This window comes from Pisolithus orientalis (assembly GCF_024613125.1).
Source record: "Pisolithus orientalis strain OTSU chromosome Unknown F5J12scaffold_5, whole genome shotgun sequence".
Lineage (NCBI taxonomy): Eukaryota > Fungi > Basidiomycota > Agaricomycetes > Boletales > Pisolithaceae > Pisolithus > Pisolithus orientalis.
In genome coordinates, this window is record NW_026260786.1 from 908,745 (window position 1) to 923,537 (window position 14,793).

The 14,793-nt window shown below is 42.8% G+C and overlaps 1 non-coding gene across 1 annotated transcript; it reads left to right on the forward strand.

Moving 5' to 3' along the window:
• Window positions 1-3,937: 3,937 nt before the first annotated feature.
• Window positions 3,938-4,010, forward strand: F5J12DRAFT_t63. Its single transcript has one exon. It is a non-coding gene; the product is annotated as a tRNA-Phe (tRNA).
• The last annotated feature ends 10,783 nt before the right edge of the window (window positions 4,011-14,793 follow it).

Consider the following 14,793-nt stretch of genomic DNA (forward strand, 5'->3'; position numbering starts at 1 on the left):
GAAACCCACCACATTAACAAATACATGGTCATGTTCAACAGGACAGCTACCCAGGTCCAGGGTTATGGCAATGGGGCTCTCCACCATTTCTTCTATGCTGGTCTTCCCAACTGAATCAAAGACAAGATAAGCTGGGTAGGCAAACCCTGCACCCTTGAAGACCTTTGCCATCTAGCCCAAGACATAGATGCCCACTACTGGGAACAATGCAAGGAGGTCCAATGCCAGAACTGGTCTTCCAGTAACCAGAACTTGTCAAAGACTGGCAATATAGACTTGAACACCAACAAAGAGAAAGCCTCAGCATCCAACACCTCCAAGTCCCCTGTTTCCCTGAAGACTGGCAGTACCAATGCTGGGTCTTCCAAAGCCTGAGCCAGAAACAAGCTTGGAAAGGATGGAAGGTTAATGGCTGCCAAGTGAAAGTGATGTTTCAACCTAAAGCTCTGCATGTTCTGTGGAGGAGAGGGTCATGTAGCCAAGGAATGCCCCAGGAAGGTGGTCAAGGCTAGAGCAGCTGTGGCAGCTCCAGAAGCCACACCAGAGGCCTCCACTGAGGCAAACAAATGGTCAGCAGTCCTCAGGACCTTGCAAACCCCAAGGACTGCATTGACACTGGTGGTGTGCTCTCAGAGGTTAAGCTCAATGTGTCTGCTCTTTGCAACCCAAATAGCCTTATGCCTACTATTTCTTTAGCATCCTATGACAAGCCAGCATTGCTGGTACTCATCAACTCTGGATCTATGCACTGTTTCATAGATACAAAATTTGCAAATAAGATCACTGTTCCCCTTTACTCCATCCTGCCAATCCAGCTTCAGCTGTTCAATGGCACATCCAACTCAGTCATCACCCAGGCAGCAGACCTTGTCTTCATTTTTCCCTCTGGTGATGCAACCCTGGTCACCCACTATGCAACCCCACTGGACTCTGAATGCAAGGCAGTCTTAGGATACAACTGGCTCACCCAACACAATCTGTCAATTGACTGGGTCTTGAGCAGTATTAGATTCCAGGCACCTGCACAATGAGTGCCAGACCCCCCAACATCACCCCCTGACCCCAAGCCTACAGCTCCCAGACCAACCACCTTCAGCTCTAATGAGCATCTGACCCTGCAATTAGAGAAACTGGTTGCACTGGGCTTGACTTGCCCACCCATCACCTTCATCAATGCCATGGCCTATGTCTGGGCATGTAAACTTGAAGGGTCTTCTCAGTTCAGCCTCCAGCTCCATCCCTCAGCTCTCACCTCCCTTCAGTCTTCAAAGGTGGAAGACACACTGAACCTCTCTGGCATTCCACCAGAGTACCATGAGTACACTGACATGTTCAGTAAATCCAAAGCCACTACTCTGGCACCCCACCAAGAACATGATCTTAAGATCAAGCTGAAGGAGACACACCACTGCCCCTCAGCCCTGTCTACTCTCTGTCACTGGTAGAGCTTGAAGCTCTCCAAGCCTTCCTAGACAAGCATCTTGCTACCAGGTTCATCTGACCTACCTCTTCCCCCCACAGAGCACCAGTCCTCTTTGTCAAGAAGAAGGACAGCTCCCTTCAGCTTTGTGTTGACTTCCAGGGCTTGAACAAGATCACCCAAAAGGACCGATAACCACTTCCCCTCATCACTGACCTCCTTGACTCACCATCCCAGGCCAAGGCAAAATTGACCTCAGGCATGCATATCACCTGGTCTGGATCACCAATGGTGATGAATGGAAAACCACTGTGAGTTGAAGTGTGGAAAGCTGGTGAAAACCAAACAAATCCAACACCAAAGACAAATGTGAGCAAGTGGTGGTTTGCTGCTGCAGAACCTGGAGTGCAGAACAATCTAAAGTAGGGGAGTTTCAATGGCAGGTGCTCCTAGCACAAGTCAATGACAAGTTACATGGGGACAGATGAGTGAGTGATGACTAGACAGGGGATGCTGAATGCAATGAAGGTATTCAGCTGAAAGGACTCCTAGCACAAGTTGATGACAAGTTACACAGGAGGGGATGGATGGATGATGACTGGGAGAGGGATGCTGAGTAGAGTGATGAGCTTCAATAGGACATGCTCCTGGCACAAGTCATTCACAAGTTACACAGGAGAAGATGAATGACTAAGTGAAAGTTGCTGAATAAGCACTGATGATACTGATGAAGGCAGATAGACTCCTCTGTGGAGCCTCAACTACCAATGATATGAATGAAGACAGATAGACTCTTCTGAATGAGCCTCAACTGTCAACAATGAGTTATGCCTGAGGGAGAGCTGAACTGACTGCTGACTGACTTCTGACTGACTTCTGGATTGCTTGGGGTTGTAGCTAAGTACATGGGGGTTTATATACTGTGGGGGGAGCACAGCCTATGAAAAATGAGGCACAAACACTTGGTAAGTAATGAGTAAGGACTGAGTAATCATGATGAGTAAGCAAGCAAAGAGGATTGGTAAGTATTGGCAATAAATGAGACAAGGATAGTCAAAATATCACAGAATGGGTCAGAAACTGAGTAAGCACACTGATATCACATTAGGGGGTGGTGATGCAAGTCAGATCTCAGTGGAGACATCTCTAGATCCAAAGATGGCATGACAGATGGACAGTGTTTCCAGATAGGGAAGTATTAATTCCAGAATTGAAGGGCATGAGTCAGGCATCAAAGGGCTAGGGTGTTGGGGGTCTGTGGGGCAATGGGAGCATACTTGATTGCATCTCCCACCCTTTCATCCTCTCAGCAAAGTTATCAAAAGCTTCATGAATGGGGCTCTGATGGTGGAGGAGGAGAAGGGGGGACATCTTCTGCTGGATCTTGCAGTAAGAAGGCAAGATGCATGTCATACTCATGGATGCAATCAGGGAGGCTGGAGAACAGTAGATTATGCTGCAGCTGTCACATTGTGGGGAGAATGATGGATGAGATTGGAATAAAGACAGTGCAGGGAGCAGGGAGGAACAATCCATATGCTTCATCAAGAGGGGAGACTGAAATGACCACATAAGACCTTTCTAACTGAGTGACAGACCTGAGGTAACCAAAGAACTTCCTTCTGGAAGTCATACTGACAAGGAGAACATGCTGACCAAGTTGCATGGGATGAGATGGCGCTGACAATGATGGGATGAACCAGGGGGATTCAGGATGGAAGCTGGTGGGAATGCCTGGCAGATATACATAGCCACTGTCTCTGGCAAATGAGACAAGTGAGATGATTGATGAAGAGGCAACCATTTCTGATGGGCTTAGCAAAATGAGCATCTGATGGATGGAGTGCTGTAGAAATGCATAGGGTGTGAGGATCCTCTCCAAATTTGGAAGGCAGAATTGCATGGCTGAGCACTTTAAGCAAGTGTGAGAATGGAGTTGATATCTTTGGAAATGGTGGAGATACAATGAAAACTGGAATGCTGTACACAGGTGCTAAAAACTTTTAATGTGTGCTTAAATCACTTCCTCTTTTCTCTTTAGCACTGATGACTCATTCTTGTGTGAAGGATGACTGCTCATGTCCAGCAGTCTTTCTACACATGAGGACTTTAGTCTTCATCTGCATTCATGGACATTGTGTGCAACTTGTTGACAAGTTAGGCAGAGTCAGCTGTAACCATGTCCACAACACCTTTGATGTGTGACACTGCATTCTGCACTTGGTATGGGTCCTTTGAATGGCTTGTCATGCCTTTTGGTCTGTCCAATGCCCTGGCAGCATTCTAATGCTTCATCAAAACAGTGTTTACCAACCTCCTAGATGTTGCATCATGGTCTACCTGGACAACATACTCATCCACTCCAACAATGAGGACTTGCATTGGCAACATGTCAAAGAGGTTTTGCACCGACTCCAGAAGCATGGCTTGTTGCAGGTGTAGTACTCCAGCACTCAGCAACGCTAGTCCCTACTAGCACTTGGTGGTTAAACCACACCAAGTAAGCCTAGATACCTTGACCAAATAGCTCAGTGGTTAGAGCACCCGGTCGAAACCTGGGAGGTCCAGGGTTCAATCCCCTGTCTGGTCGCATTTATTGCAACATGGCTTGTATGCTAAACCAGAAAAATGCAAGTTCCACTCTGAGTTGGTAGAATACCTAGGCTACTGTCTTTTTCCAACTGGCCTCAGCATGTCTGGCAAAAAGATCAAAGCCATCTCCAACTGGCCCAAACCCTGGAAGGACAAAGACATCCAGTCCTTCCTAGGCTTCACCAACTTCTACTGACATTTCATCTACAACTACTCAGACATTGTCATCCCCCTGACCTGCCTCACATGAAAAAACATACCCTGGAACTTCTCCAAGGAATGCCAATTGGCCTTCAATACCCTCAAAGAAGCTTTCACCACAGCTCCTATCCTCACTCAATTTTTTTCCAGTGCTCAACTCACAGTGGAAACTGATGCTTCAGACTATGCCATCACTGGCATACTGTCCATTACTGGTGAAGACAACCAACTTTGCCTGGTCACCTTTTACTCCTGGACACTGTCTGTGTTAAGATATCCCAATACTCAGCACTCTATGTGCACAGAGTCAGTAACTAAATTGTTGTCTATGTAGTTTTACACACCTATGTGCACAGAGTCAGTAACTAAAGAACAAGATACTCTGTGCACAGTAAAAATGCAAACACTGAACAAACAAAGAACAACTGATGAAAACAAGTGCACACATCATTAATATGGAAGGTGGGGAACCTGGGAATTAGTCTGAGGTGCACAGGCACTAATAGCAACACTCCCCCCTGATTGTGCACCTCTGCACATTAAGAACTCCCACTTGATGCACCTAGTCCTAGCATCTGACAGAAGGTGATCACCTTGGCCTTGGACAGTGGTTTGGTCATCAGATCAGCAGCCTGGGCATCAGTAGGGACAAAATGTTGAGATAACCACAGACTGAGGCCACTTGTGCCCAGTGTAAGAGACTGTATTCAAGGGAATACTACATAAGACATACCTTGTGCCCAGTGTAAGAGACTGAAGAAAATTTCACTGGGCACACAACAGTAAGTGCGCAAAAATGATAAACAAAGGTAAACAATAAACAAAAGCAAACCAAGGACACTTAGAGCAAAGCTAAGTGTCCACTACATGTCTGTAGGGTTAGATAGAAATAACACAGAAGATAAATGCAGTCCTGAGGTGCACAGGCACCTAATATGAACAGGAATGACAGGCTGAAAACCCTTGGAACTGCTGCATGATCACAGAAGTCTTGCAGTGACTGGCGAGGGAACTGAGGGCTGACTGGTGGTGAGGGTCATCTGAGGTTTCTGGTTGAGTTGGTCTTGAGGCAGAGGTGGACCCCAGGGCATGGTCTGCTCAAGCTTGGGTGTGGGTTCTAGTCATGGGTGGTGAGTGACTTGCACAAGTGGCAGTCTGAATATACTGTTAAGTCCATGACTGGGTCAGGGGTTGAAGGCTGAGTGCCAGTGTGACAACCCTTGGTCTTAGCTCATGTGCTAGACCCTTGTACAAGCCAGGTTGAAGTCAGAGGAAGCCAAGGGGGGATTAGGAGCAAAAGCTGAGAGTTGACTTGGGCTTAAGCTAGGAGCTTAGGGGTGAACTGGGTTGATATTCACTGGGGAGCTAAGTACAATGTACATAGAGTATATATACTGAAGACCAGCAACCTGAAGGCCAGGGTTACTGGTGAGGGACTAAATAGTGATGCCAGGAACTAACTAAAAGTCAAGTGAGGAGGCAGGGGTTGGAGAGCCAAAGACAGACACTCCCTTGGCACAAGCAAGGGCAGTACAAAAGCTAACTAGAAAAGTATAGTGAGGAACAGAGTTCATTTCAGTGTTCAGTGTTGACTTGGCATTCAGAATGTAAGACCAAGCTGTGGGTTTCTTGGCATATGACACCTTTCCTCATTATCCAAAGATTATCTGAAGATCATCTAAATCATGGAGATTTCATTGAAGTCAACACTGAATTTGACCTCATCATTGCATGAGACAATGTTGGTCATACATCACTGAAATTGTATCTCTCCTTTAAGGATATCATATCATCCATTTATTTCCTGCCAGCAATCCCTTTGTAATGCAATTTGTTCTATCTCACCATCTCCTTCATTAACACATCAACAGCTGTCCCTTGCTATTAGATGAAAGTGAAATGGAATTGAACTTCAGTCCTCTCTGTCTATCAAATGCATGCAAACTGGAACTTCCATAGAAAACATGAATAACAATGTGTCACCTCTCAAATCATATCCCACCAAAAAGTCATAAGTTGGATAACTTTTCACAGATGTATTTTGGGTCATTGATCATGAAGCACAGCAATGAGCATTCTAGCAGAAGATAATGATGTTCAACTTATAAAATCTGCATGATTTGCTATGATGATGTCTGCTTGAATCTTCCCATCTCCAGTATGTGATGTTGTGAATTCTGTCATAAAATGTACACATCCCATCTACCACCATCTATGCTTGCAATGAAGTATTTTGAAACCCTGAACTCCTCCTACACAGTGTTGCTTTGCAAGGAAGTGATCCTTGACAAACCCATACTCTGCATTCTGTTGTCATGACTGTGCATTTATCTTAAGTCCTCACTCACTCTGCACCCCTCTCTGCTGGTCATTCACTTGTTCTGCACCAACTCCACCCATCCTCTGTCAGACTTGTGCTGGTCTACCATTGGACCAAGCAGACCATTCTCTGAGGGGTCATGTGACCTCCCTTCAGACTTCTCCCTGACAGTGCATGGTCAGGTACCCCACAGTGTGTGCACTGCATGGTCCAGCACCTGGACTGTTTCCTTTTCAGGTTGTTCTATTTTACCCATTGTATGTTCTCCATCTTCCCCTTCATTCATTGTCTAGAAAGTTTTACTTGAAATTTTATAAGTCTCCATATGTCAGTTCTGATTCCAATTACTGTACTTCCATAGTAGTATAAAAGCATGTATCATACTCCACTGTTCTCCAGTACAAATATCAACTTAGTTCCTACTCCCTCTCTCTCTGTCTTCTGTCTGTCAGAGTTACCTCCAACTATCTGTCTGGTCTCTACCTCTGAAATATGAGGGCTGAGATCATGCAAGGGGGTATCACATGAGCTAAACCCAATGCCCTCACTCTGCTCCACCTCTGTCTTGGCAGACTTCATTCTTGCCAATTCCCCACTAGTTGGAGTTCCTTCCTTCTGTGTCAGACTTGCTTCCATACCCCTCCCCAGACCTTGTCTAGCATTGGAGTTGGTCGGAGTAGGCCCAGACTTGACATCTGTAACAGCAAATCTCCACAGTGAAATTGGGAAAAGGAAAGGGGTTCAAACATGTGAAGTAGAGTATGATAATGAAGGTATGTCAAAATTTGAAAACCTTGTGAGCCCATATTTCACACCATGATTCATTGTCAAGATTATGACCACCAATAAACATCATTTCTTACTCTCCTCTGTAAGTTTTTGCTGTACATATAAACCCTTCTTGAGCTTCTTTAGGGCCCCTGACCAGCTTTTGGCAATGCAATTTCTGAATGCCACCTAAACATGACCACTCTGTCCATGGTGAAGTATCATTGTCTCCTCCAAAGTGAATGTGGTATGCCTGCCATCCATTAAACTGCACTTCAAACTTCTGATCATGCACACCTCCCCCCTCCCCTCAAAGAAGGCAAGATGACTCCTCCAGATCATCCACTGCTATGTTAACTGAGTCCCATCCCAAACCTACTGAGATGTCTTCTGCAGCAATTCCTCCCACCTCTGAATGCCTTCCTTCCCCAAATATAGAAAAGATAAGGTGTCTCCATTGGATGTAGTCACTGTAAAAAGTGTTATCAAGGGACCATCATTGCCCCCCATGGACAACAATGAAATTGACAGTTACCCAAACACACTCAAGGGGTAAATACATACATCTTATGTACAGTATGTCCTTCCAACACACATCTTATGTTTTGCAATGCAGTCATCTTGAAAGAATAATGACATTTGAGAATCATTGATCTAACATATATTCCCTTGTGACTCTCCCACCCAATGCTACATGGGGACAGAACAATCCTTACTCAGATTGCAGCAAGATGGTATGTGATCCCATTTCCAATGAACCTCTGCTCATATGGATGGTTGGGCACATTTCTGCTACATATGTGGTTTTTATGCAATGGTTATCCAGATCATCAATGCTCTGTGACCATTGTTCCAGTATTGAAGGGTCTATGCAACTGGGCCCTTCAGCTACTTTCCAGTTTCTCTTGGCCTCCTTTGGGTCTTTCCTATCTCTTTAACATTTCCTTTCTCACCTTTGTTATTGATAATCTTTCCTAGTGTCTGCCAACACACCTTCTTGTGTCATATGTGCTTCCCAATGGCAAAGCTCAAAGCATGGAGATACAGTGCATCCTAACTTTGGGTCCCTCACCTTGTCTCATTTTTCCTCCTCTGACAATAACTACATGTGAAGTCTTCCATGCCAAAAGTGAGATGGACCTTTATCCAGTGACTGATTTAAAAAAGAAAGATCTAGTGTTGCTGGAAGTAAAACTGATCCATTATTTTGTGAGAGATGATGATGGTTGGTATACTCATCATTGTGCCCAGTTTGAATTACAGTCAGTGTCCCTTCTTCATACTGCTGACATGTACAATTCTGATGATTCTACTAACCATGATATCAGGAATTTGTGTATCTAGTTCAACAAAATATACTACTGCTGAATTGATGCTGTCCTCAGCCTGGAGTACAATGATGTCAATTTCCTTACCTCTTAAATTTAATGCATCTAATAGCTTGTGGTAGGTGAACTCAAGATTTGTACATAAATGTTTGGCAGCAAATACTGTAGAGACCATGACAGTAATACAACATGGAAGTGTTGGAATGCTAATCTGCAATGCAAAGTGAAAAAGAGAAAACCAGTGCTGAAAAACAAGAAAAAGAGGGTGCTCTTACAATTTGTGAACATATGGAACCACTACTCATTTTCTCTTTTCATACCTCATTCCCCCCAGCTTCCATAACACTGTCCTCACCTCAGAGTGAAAACCTGCAATGGATCCTAGCCATTGGGTGGTAACATCGAAGTTTAACCACAGGCAGAGATTGTCATGCACATTTTGAGCAATTGAAATGCTGTCATTGTAGTCACCATCAGAACTTGAACAACCCAAGTATGAAAACCCCCTTTGCTGATACTTTCAAATGTTACTGTGAGCATTTTGTTAGGTCATTTGACATCAATGAGGTGATGGGGATTAATAAGAGCTGTTCCCTGCAAAGTATAGGAAGGATATGTGCTGAAGAGATGTGTGGTGGTTATGAAATTCATAGTGATAGCATGACAGGCATTGAATATGGGGGTGATGGCACACCATGAGCAAGTGACAAACACCACCAGCAGAGTGTGAGAGTTCTCCAATATCTCTATACTTTGAATATGTGAAGTCATGCAAGGTGAATTCTGGCAATCATCAAAAGAACTCTGTCAAAATCCCATTTTCCAGATGCTTTCACTGAAAGCATGTGCTTCATCCCTCCCAACAAACACATCCAAACTTCTCAGTGACCAATCTTCACTATGAGCCCCAAGCATTAACTGCAAGGCCACAGAACCACCAAGAACTGTGTTATGCATATCAAGCATTTGAAGAAATGAGTCAGGACAATGAAAATATCAAATATTCATGTGATGAAGGCACAGTGAATTTTGGATGATTTTCTTTGTGTAAGGAAGCACTTTCATCAAATTGAGCCAACCATCTAAATTGATGTATTTGATGATTGAATACAGAACATCAACTGGCATAGATGTGATTGGTGGTGCTTTAGTGTGCTTTTTGGAGAAGGTAAATAAATGTTGTTAGCCAACTGCAATTAATACTTTCCTAACTCACCTTCATCAAACAGTATTCATTGCAATCACATCAACATGTCACATGATGGAGACCTCTTTGAGTTACAGTCTGGTGTTGCATCATCAACATCATCAACATCAATATCTTATTTCCATTGTTCTCCAGCTCTTCCTTGTAGTATCAAACAGGTGATGTCAACTTTCATCTACATTACAATGTCATTGCTTTAGTTTGATTCTATGACAGCCAACTTATGTCACCACCATTGATGGGCACCATGCTGCTCTTTTTTCAAATACCCATTATGTGTCTTCCAGTGATCTCTGGTTGAAAAGAATGATTTTTGCCCCAAGAACACCTCACTTAGCCCCCCTCCCCCTCCCAGGAAAAAGATGGGGAATGCCCTGTATCTATGTCAAGCAGTAATCTTGGGGTTGATGCCACTTCACTTTCTGTTAGCTGAAAAGGAAACAATGTGGACTCCTCACAACCTTGACATCTATGTTGTGCAGAGAAACATTGAATTCCTTCTAGCAGCATTAAAAATACAACGTTATTGTATGATCCACATCAACACAGCAAATGCCATATGCTACTACAATTCACACATAGCCTCAGTGTTCTGCCTTACACACAATGACCACAAAAGTGATGTCATCATTTCTTCTTCTCCCACTGCCATCTCCCCCATCTTCTGCTATCACAGCATGGCACTGATGAACTTCATTTCCCATGGTTCCATCTTCTGTGCTTATCCATGATTTAACTCTTTGACAATGCTCTTACATTAATCCCTTCATCATTTTCAGTCAGGCATTAAAATGGTCAACTATGGAAGCCTTCATAAAATATCATGAAAGAGGAATTCATTACTTGAAATGCATTGCATTCAAGTCCACCAAGACCATTGTTGTTGTTGTCACACACCAAAGGTGTTGTGGACATGGTTACAGCTGACTCTGCCTAACTTGTCAATGAGTTGTGCACAATGCCCATGTTAAGCACACATTAAAGGTTTTTAGCACCTGTGTATGGCATTCTGGTTTTTGTCATATCTCCACCATTTCCAAAGATATCGACTCCATTCTCACACTCGCTTAAAGTGCTCAGCCACATGGTTCTGCCTTCCAAATGGATCCTTGCACCCTGCAGGTTTCTACAGCACTCCATCCATCAGACACTCATTTTGCTAAGTCCATCAATTATGGCCACCTCTTCGTCAATTGTCTCACTTGTCTCATTTTCCAGAGACAGTGGCTATGTATATCTGCCAGGCATTCCCACCAGCTTCCATCCTGAAGCCCCCTGGTTTATCCCATCATTGTCAGCCCTGTCTCATCCCATGCAGCTTGGTCAACATGTTCTCCTTGTCAGTATGACTTCCAGAAGGACATTCTTTGGTTGCCTCAGGTCTGTCACTTGGTTAGAAAGGTCTTATGTGGTCATTTTGGTCTCCCCTCTTGATGAAGCATATGGATCATTCCTCCCTGCTCCCTGCACCATCTTTATTCCAATCTTGTCCATCATTCTCCCCACAATGTGACAGCTGCAGCATAATCTACTGTTCTCCAGCCTCCCTGATTGCATCCATGATGAGTATGACATGCATCTTGCCTTCTTACTGCAAGATCCAGCAGAAGATGTCCCCCCTTCTCCTCCTCCTCTGTCAGAGCCCCATTCATGAAGCTTCTGTTAACTTCACTGAGAGGATGAAAGGGTGGGAGACATAATCACTTATGCTCCCATTGCCCCACAGACCCCCAATTCCCTAGCCCCTTTGATGCCTGACTCATGCCCTTCAATTCTGGAATTAATACTTCCCTATCTGGAAACACCATCCATCTGTCATGCCATCTTTGGGTCTAGAGATGTCTCTGCCAAGATCTGACTTGCATCGCCACCCCCTAATGTGATATCAGTGCACTTACTCAGTTTCTGACTCCATTTGACTCATTCTGTGATGTTTTGACTGTCCTTGACTCATTTGTTGCCAATACTTACCAATCTTCTTTGCTTGCTTACTTTTCATTTCTTGCTTACTCATCATGATTACTCAGTCCTTACTCATTACTTACCAAGTGTTTGTGCCTTGTTTGTCATAGGCTGTGCTCCCCCCACAGTATATAAACCCCCACATACTTAGCTACACCCCCAGTGAACCAGAAGCCATTCACTCAGCAGTCAGTTCAGCTCAGCTCAGCATAACTCATTGTTGACAGTTGAGGCTCATTTGGAAGAGTCTATCTGTCTTCATTCATATCATTTGTAGTTGAGGCTCTACAAAGGGGTCTATCTACCTCCATCATTATCTGAAGCTTCATCCACACTTAGACAGCAAGTCTGCTTAGTCATCCATCCACTCCTGCATAACTCATCATTGACTTGTGCCAGGAGCATATTCTATCAAAGTCCATTACTCCCAAGTACTTTTGGCTGAACACCTTCACTCTGTTCAGCATCCCCTTCTCAATCAGCATTCATTCATCTTCTCCTGCATAACTCATTGTCAACTTGTGCTAGGAGCACCTGCCATCAAAATTTCCCCCACTTTAGGTTTCTCTGCCCTCCAGGTTCCACAGAGGTAAACCACCACTCATTCATATTAATCTTTGGTGTTGGCTTTGGTTGGTTTTCACCACCTTTCCACACTTTGACTCACATTGTAAAGATGATTTTCAAAGTATTCATGACCATTCATGCATGTGGATGCAACTACATCCATCATTGTCTTCCATCTCCACAACAGAATGCCATGTATGGCAAGTAGGCATTTCAAATTTAAAGTGGATCTAGGAGGATATGATTGTCAGAAAATGCCTCCATTTGTGTCCTCCATCACAGCAAGCATTTTACAATTTTCTTTGCACAAACATGCAAAAAAAATTCTTTTAAAAGATACTCTATTTTATCACATACTCTCTGCTTGAACAAGTGGAAATAATCTTATGTATTGAATGGCTTTTCTGACAGAAAACATGGCACAGTAGATTTCCAATGTTTTGCTGGTGAAAAACAATTACTATGACCCACCACCAAAAACCAAAAACAATCATCAAAAAAAATATAAGTACTGTTTTCTGCATGTTATGTAATTGATTAATCAAATGTTGTAACATGAAATAATTTAAACACATTAGTCATTAGAGAATGTGTGATGTTACATAGAACATCACAAGTAAATGATCAATGTTTTGTATGTGATAATTCTAATAAACCTTAACCAAGTCTCTCAATGTTGACCCACAAAACATCAGATTATTGGCTCAATGTTTACTTCATAAACATGACATTTAAAACAATATTTGTTATGTGCAAAAACATGCTACTGAGATTCCATATTAACATGCTAAATATTTTCAATCAAATCACACTGTTTTGTCTCCCAGAGAACATGATAGATAAAGAGTGTATTAAAGTGTCCTGTTGTACCACAGAACATGATAAGTGGCATCTGTAACCATCAATGCTATCACTGCTTGTCCTTGCTCAACCACCCCATCACATGCCATCACATGATCTTATCTCATGGAATAACCCTTGTAGATAGACCTCAGTATGCTGACAAGCTACTGAGGGACTAAGTGCACAGCAAAGCAGAACAGCAAGAGGCCTGATGATGCAGCTAGGGCAGAGATGCTGGAAGGAAGTGGTCAGCTTGTCACCTATAAAACAATGTCAAAGAGAGACAAACTTGGATCTGTGCACAAGGCAGTCATGCCCACAAATGAACATAAACAGCTCAGAACCTTCACAACACCTCTACATATAACATGCCTACTTCACCGATATTCTGTGGTAGAACAGGATATTTTAATACATTATTTATTTATCATGTTTTCTGGGAGATAAGATACTGTAATTTGACCTAGAACATTTGACATGCTCTCAGTACCATGTTCTTGTACATAAAAATTGTAGTTTAGCATGTCATGTTTTTAGAGAAAACATTGAACTGCTGTTCTGTTTTTTTTTTTCAGGTGAACATTAAAAGACTTGGCCAAATGTTTTTATTATTATCACATACAAAACATACATCATTTACTTTTGATGTTCTATGTAACATTACATGTTCTTCAATGATCAGTGTGTTTAAATCATTTTGTGGTAAAGTATTTGATTAATGTATTGCATAACATGTAGAAAACAGTACTAATAATTTTTTTGATGATTGTTTTTGGTTTTTGGTGGTGGGTCATGGTAATTGTATTTCACCCATAAAACATTGGAAATCCACTGTGTCATGTTTTCTGTCAGAAAAACCTTTCAAAATTCAACATTATTGCCAGTTGTTTCAGCAGAGAACATGAGATAAAACAAAGTATCTTTTCAAAGATTTTTTTCCCTATGTTTGTATAAAGAAAATTGTAAAATGCTTGCCATGCATGATTCTCATCATCTAGTAAGTTCTACCAGTGAACACTATTTCCTGCCTCACAGGCTTGATTATATTTTGAGACTGAAATTTGGGTACTGATGACATCCCTGGTTGCAGTTAATCACTCTCCATAGTCTAGTAAGTTCTACCAATAAACACTGCTTTTCATCTGACCACCTTGATCATACTTCAAGACCAAAATCCTGATGTCACTTCATCATTTCTTCCAAGCCCAACCATTGAGATTTTGGTTCTGAGTTAATCCCTCTGTGTAGTCTGTCACACATTGCTAATGAACTTATTGTACAAATATTGTTGCTCACCTTGTCCACTGAATTTGCTTCTAACTGCTACAAATTTCATGTTATTTGAATTATGACATGCAACAATGGTGGGGTATATGACATCACTTTTTTGTCATAGGTTTGCAAAACACCCCACATGCCTTTCTTACTGCTCCACTGTCTACTCCACATAATATTCACCCTGCATTAATGAAGCCTTCTTGTCCATCCCCCCCCTTTGGTAGACAATGTCCAACTTATGAAAGGTTAGCACTATGCTCCTGCTTTCCACTACTTTCAATGCCCTTTGACATTGAAGACACAGAAG